Below are 6,832 nucleotides of genomic sequence, written 5' to 3' on the forward strand. Positions count from 1 at the left end.
CCACATAAAGTGGCTGTATTGGGGCAGATCATCTGTCAATCGCAAGATTAGCAGTTCCATCCCAGTGTAAAAATCCCTGAAATTTACCAGACTGTCCAGACTAAAATGTGCCTGCATTCTACAATCATGGTCTGTGCTGACCTCCTGTTCCTCAGATCAAACTAAAGTCTGGTGACAATGCATGTTTAAATTCTAAAACTTCAACCTATTGTTCTAGAACTGCAACTTAACATTCCAGAACTGCAGCTTAAAAGAAAGTTGATGTGTATTTGCATTAATCCAAAATAAAGTTGATGTGTATATGCATTAATGTGAAAGAAAGTTGATGTGTATATGCATTAATCTAAAAGAAAGTTGATGTGTATATGCATTAATCAAAAAGAAAGTTGATGTGTATATGCAGTAATGTAAAAGAACGAATGATGTGTATATGAATTAATGTGAAAGAAAGTTGATGTGTATATGCATTAATCTAAAAGAAAGTTGATGTGTATATGCATTAATCAAAAAGAAAGTTGATGTGTATATGCATTAATCAAAAAGAAAGTTGATGTGTATATGCATTAATCAAAAAAAAAGTTGATGTGTATATGCATTAGTAAGTAGACCTTGTGGCGCAACGGCAGACTGTCAGTAGAAATAAACCTTTTGTTGTAAGAAAACGTGTTAAATTTGTTATGAATCTTTTTTGTAATTTTACATATGTTTAAAAATATCAGAAAACATATCGATATTGCAGTATTCATAATCAATGTTGCAATATCGCATTTTGTCAATATCGTGCAGCCCTAGTGTGTGTGTGTGTGTGTGGTGTGTGTGTGTGTGTGTGTGTGTGTGTGTGTGTGTGTGTGTGTGTGTGTGTGTGTGTGTGTGTCAGGGACAGAGGTAGTTTTTTTATGCGATGTAGGCTGTATGATTGGTGATGATGTATGATTGGTATTTTACAAATCACACACTATAAATATGGTAGAGAATAGAGGATGGATACCCGACCTGAGCCCGACGGGGCCCGACGGTACCCGACGGGTCGGGCCGGGTTCAAACAGATGTTTAGAAAGGATGCTCGGGTTCGGGTCGGGCTCGGTCACATCAGTGCGATAAGGCATTGAACATTTGAATTTAAAACAGCTTATTATGTAGGTAATGGCGCTTGTTGCCCCGTGTGCATTGATGCGCTCATCTGTTGACATTTCCAAATGCCTTCCTACAATTGCTTAATAAAAGCGGCTTTCCACACAAACAAACGTACATGTGTCATTAGTATGAGAAACAAATGCGATTTTAACTGGGTCGGGCTCGGACATAAATATCTTAATGCCTGTCGGACGCGGGTCGGGCTCGGACAGAAAAATCCGGCCCGATCCGCACTCTAGTAGAGAAGTAGATAGAAACAGAGTGGCAATAAAGTCAGATATTTTAATAAGTGGAAGAAACAATATGATTATATTTTTAGAGTCTACTTGAAGCTTTTTATATTTGTCTCTCTTTCACTTACACACACACACACACACACACACACACACACACACTGTACTATCACGTTGTTCTAAATCATCGCCTCCCAGCCCTTGACATTTAGCAGCCCCACTCCCAACACACACAGACACACATACACACACACACACAGACACACACTAGGGCTGCACGATATTGACAAAATGTGATATTGCAATATTGATTATGAATACTGCAATATCAATATGAATTCTGATATTTTTAAACATATGTAAAATTACTAAATAGATTCATAACAAATTAAACAAGTTTTCTGACAACAAAAGGCTATTTCAACTGACAGGTTCAGCACCCTGAGCAGTTGGGGGGGTACAATGCCTTGCTTAGGAGCACCTGGCAGGGCCTAGGAGGTGAAGTGTCATTTCTCCAGCCTCCAATTGACACTTTGGTCCACATGGGGACTTAAACCATCCAGTTCCCAAACCAAATCCCAACAGACTGAGTGACTGCAAACCCCTAAACATTTGACCTCGACGTGATTTGAACACGCAACCTTCTGATCTGGAGTCAGACGCGCTACCGTTGCGCCACGAGGTCTCGGGTCAATAAAGATGCACATCTACTTTCTTTTAGATTATTGCATATACACATCAGCTTTTTTTTGATTAATGCATATTCACATCAACACAGCAATGCAACGGTAGCACGTCTGACTCCAGATCAGAAGGTTGCGTGTTCAAATCACGTCAGGGTCAAATGTTTGGGGGGGGCAATAGCTCAGTCTGTATGGAGTTGGGCTAGGAACCAGAAGGTTACCGGTATAAGTCCCCATGCACACCAAAGAACGGAGTCTGAATTGGTGGCACTTCACCTCCTGGGCACTGCCAGGTGCTCTTGAACAAGGCACTGTACCCTCCCAACCGCTCAGGGCGCTTGACCACTCCAATTTGACTGTCAGTTGATATAAATCTTTTGTTCTAAGAAAAATTGTTTAATTTGTTATGAATCTATTTTGTAATTTTACATACGTTTAAAAATATCAGAATTGATATCGATATTGCAGAATACATTTTAGTTATCCTAACACTTTTAACAGTTTTAACTGAAACACTGGCGCTGAGCTCCAGGTGCTTTTTGTTGGGGCCATCTGTAGATGCTATAAACCAGGTTTCGTACAGATCTGTCGCACGGCCTAGGACGAGTTCAAAAAAGTTGGTTTCACGCTTGTATTGCGAAAAGCCCTTTGAGCCTAAATGGGCGTGGCCTATATCCGGAGACTCAGCTTAATTCAGTGAACTTGGATGTAAAGACTTTTAATTTTTAATGTCAAATGTGGGAGTTATAGGTAAAAATACGTTTGACCTCACTGTAGCACCACTTAGTGGTCCAAATGTGTATTATTCGGTAAGTCAGGTCTGCTACCTATTGTACATCATCAACCTGTTAATTTCCCGTAATTTACGTAAATGTAAGTTATGTAGACGAATAATGGAAAAGAAAAAGGAAAATCCTTTGAAAAACAATAGGGTTCCACATCTGTGCTGTGTGAACCGCACAGCCTTGCTCCTGAGATCCACAAATCCTCGGCTAAGGGGTCCAAGCCCGAGGATGCGGACCGCAGTAGCAGGAAAGCGCTAAACACGAAACCTGTGAGGATTTTTTTGTCATGCTGCTCAGAGGCTCTGTACCAATTTTGGTAAAGATAGGCCATTAGGGGGTGCTGTGTTAAGTTTTTTATCGCCAGTTCAAAATGGAGCTGAACACGGAGGAGGATTCCTCCCTAACGGTCCGCTCTGCTCTGCTCCGTGCCCCCGCTGTCCGGTAATAGTTAAAGCAGATAAAAACCTAAAGAACACTCAAAAACTTCAAGATGAAACTTACTTAAGAAGCTTCTTCATGTTCAAGAGAAGGCCTGTTTCCAGCCAGACTATTAATTGATTCATGAAATCTAGCTGATAAAAAAACACTGTCCAATCTCTGACATTAGTCCTGTATTAAATCAGAGTTCTAGCTACATACATACAGGCAACAAAGTGGAAAATTAACTCAAGGAGTGTCTAATTAGAATGAGTGAGTACAGCAGTATCTGTATCTGTTAACCATATGAATTATCTGTATCAGTACTTGGACTGGGCGGTGCCAAACCCGGAAGTGGACAGGATTTAACCTGGAAGTGGGTTGGGTTGTCTTGAAATGGGCAGGGGTTTAACCGGTATGTTATTTTAAGCATGCAATTGATATGGGTTGATCAGAAATTGGCTGATTAGAAAACTACATGACAGCATCAACATATAGCTTCAGATCAATGTTGTTCTCCGGGACTTTCTTGAGGCCTTGTAGTATTGGTTAGCAGCTGGTAGAAAAATCTCCCCATCGGAGAATCGAACCCCGATTTTCCGCATAGCAGGCAGAGAAACTGTCCATTATACTAACAAGGAATGCCCCAGCTTAAAATTTGGCACATCATTTGATAAGTGGCGCTATTCCAGCATTTAGGCCATAGTCAATACATGTAGATATATTTAGGTTTACTACATGTTTGCAGGAGAAAACAAAATCATGGGTTGGGCATGTCTGCTTCCACCAGTTATCTCCCCACTATCGCACAGCTCATCATGCATGTGAAAACAATATGAACACAGGACTCATGCACACACACAGCAAATCACAGAAACAAATATGACAGCAGTCGTAACACACAGAGAGGGATATTCCAGAGGGTGAGGAGGATGAAGAAGCGGGTGAAGAGCATGAAGAAGAGGGTGAGGAGGAAGAAAACATAAATGGGACAGAGAGAGGAACAGCCAGAGGGACAGCAAGTGGATCCATGTGGATCAAGTGCTGCACCATCAGGTTTGTGATGAAGAAGGTTCTTACTATTTTCAAAGCAGTGCAATTACAATTTCATTGTAAGTCTACTGTGTGTCCTTAAAATGGTGATTTCTGCTGTAAAAATCTTTTTTTGTGTCAATACGGCTCCGTTTCTTTTTTTTAAGAACATACTTGGCCTACATTTAGAATTGTATGCAGGTATACATGCATACAGTGGTATGCATGCGTTAAGAACCCATGCTGAAGTTGACCAAAAAGAGAAATTTAAAAAATCATCTTTTGGAAATTGAGCTTATTGCCTTAATTTAATAAAAAGGAAAAATCCAACCTTTAAAGACATCAACTGCGTTGTCCAGCATTGGTGGTATAGTGGTGAGCATAGCTGCTTTCCAAGCAGGTGACCTGGGTTCGTTTTACAGCCATCGCAGTAGTTTTCATTGACTGGTTACTAGCTTTATTTGTCAAGAAGTAACCAGAAAGGTTACTTGATAAAATATTAAACCTTTGTCATGGTACAAATAAGGGAGCATATCAATCAATCAAGCTGCCTCTATGATTTGCACTTTGAAACTACTAACCAATTAAAAAGTTTATGAACATTTGTCCAAACAGGTATAGCACTGCTTGTCAGGTTGTTGTGGCCGAGTGGTTAAGGCGATGGACTAGAAATCCATTGGGGTCTCCCCGCGCAGGTTTGAATCCTGCTGACAACGAGAGGCATTCTTTAAGAGTGGTAGTAAACCAATGACACATCACAATGTACTGGAAGCACCAATGTGTCTCTTATCATATATTTTCAGTCTGTGTTACAATATTTACAGTGAACGTTGTATTGTCCAGCAGAAAGGCAACAGGTGTGTTACTTTTTGACTATGATTTACACTCACCTAAAGGATTATTAGGAACACCTGTTCAATTTCTCATTAATGCAGTTCTCTAATGTGCAATCATTTTTTTTTTGATTTCCAGCCACCTGCAGTTGCATTTACAGGTTTTGAAGCCATATACAACATTAACATTACATGTTTTACCCAGGTTTCTTCTTTTATTCAGTGATATTTCAATTTCCATGCGGAAGTCATCCCAAAAGGATTAATAAAGATAAGTCTAAGTCTATCTCAGAAAAAAGTAAAAAAAAATCTGAAAATCTTCAGGGGATGTAGCTCAGTGGTAGAGCTCATGCTTTACATGTATGAGGACCTGGCATCTCCAGCAGGTATTATGGTAGAGTCTTTAAAAGAGCTGCAGAAGATATTACCTCCTGTGGTAATCTGACTGGTAGACAGCACAACAAGCACTTTAATCGTACATGTTTCTATTTACAGCATTTATTAACTGTAGTGTAATGTATTTATTGTTTTATGCTCCAGTTTGTATGGGTGATACAGCAGGTATGAGCACTGCAGTTTCTATTTTTATGGATGAAATAAACTTGACATGTCATTAAGTCAACTCCTCAGCCGGTGGAGACATTTCACTTCAGACACTTGCAGCAACAGATGCTTTGTTAAACATCAACAGACTGGAAATATATTTACTGCTGGTACAAAGCATAGCAATTAGCAGAGGAAGGTTTTGATCCATCAACCTCTGGGTTATGGGCCCAGCACGCTGCGCCACTCTGCTCTGCTGTGCATGCTCAGGGGCCGGAAAAACAAGGCAAAATGTGTCGGTCAAAGGCAGAAAGGAACTGTTCACTTGTGGCCATTAACGACAAAAAGACAAACTTGAAGAATAAAAATTTATTTTTATGCATTGTCATGTTTCCTGTATTGAGTATCATTGTCAAACATACCCTGCTGGTCAGACAAAGGAGTGTCCAGCTCTCCTCGCTCTCAGTGTTCTTCATTTTTCAAGGTTTCAAAATATTCACGTAATAACTTTTAAACAATAATACTTGTTCAGGTTTCAGACAATAGAACTCTGTTCACTCTCCACATAACCACACAATGAAAACTACTGAAATGGCTTGGACTTGAACCCTGGTCAACTGCTTGGAAGGCAGCTATGCTCACCACTATACCACCATCACTGGAGAGTACAATGTTCACTGAAAATCTTGTAACACATCTGGTCATTGACACTGATTTTTACATTAATTACCATAAACACAAGGAGGTCACTACAACCCACAACACTGTGCTATACAAGTTTGCTCAAATCCTTCTCACTTGTTGAGTAAAGCAGGACATGGGTAAAGTGCATAATTGGTAGACACTTGTTAAGTTAAGCATCCACTTTATTGTCTTTTTCCTTTTAACCCTTGGGGCCCTGAGGCCATTTTTACAGTTTAATTTCCGTCTGGATTTATTTTATAAAAAAGCTTGTAAAACATCAACCCTGTTGTCTACAGTCAAGATATGAACATCATTTTTTTAGGACAAACTGGGTTATTAGAATATTTGGGTTGCAGTGAGGTCACTTGCATGTTAAAAATGGTCGTAGGGCCTTAAAGATAAATAAATAAATAAATAAATAAATGAATCTTCCAGATATGTATTGATATCACAGACATATAAGTAAAACCTCTAAAACACTTCTCATA

At 39.6% G+C, this 6,832-nt stretch overlaps 1 non-coding gene across 1 annotated transcript; it reads right to left on the reverse strand.

The window, feature by feature from the left end:
* Positions 1-1,980: 1,980 nt before the first annotated feature.
* trnaw-cca (transfer RNA tryptophan (anticodon CCA)) lies at positions 1,981-2,052 on the reverse strand. The gene has a single exon. It is a non-coding gene; the product is annotated as a tRNA-Trp (tRNA).
* Positions 2,053-6,832: the final 4,780 nt, after the last annotated feature.

This window comes from Etheostoma spectabile, unplaced genomic scaffold (genome assembly GCF_008692095.1).
Source record: "Etheostoma spectabile isolate EspeVRDwgs_2016 unplaced genomic scaffold, UIUC_Espe_1.0 scaffold00005339, whole genome shotgun sequence".
Lineage (NCBI taxonomy): Eukaryota > Metazoa > Chordata > Actinopteri > Perciformes > Percidae > Etheostoma > Etheostoma spectabile.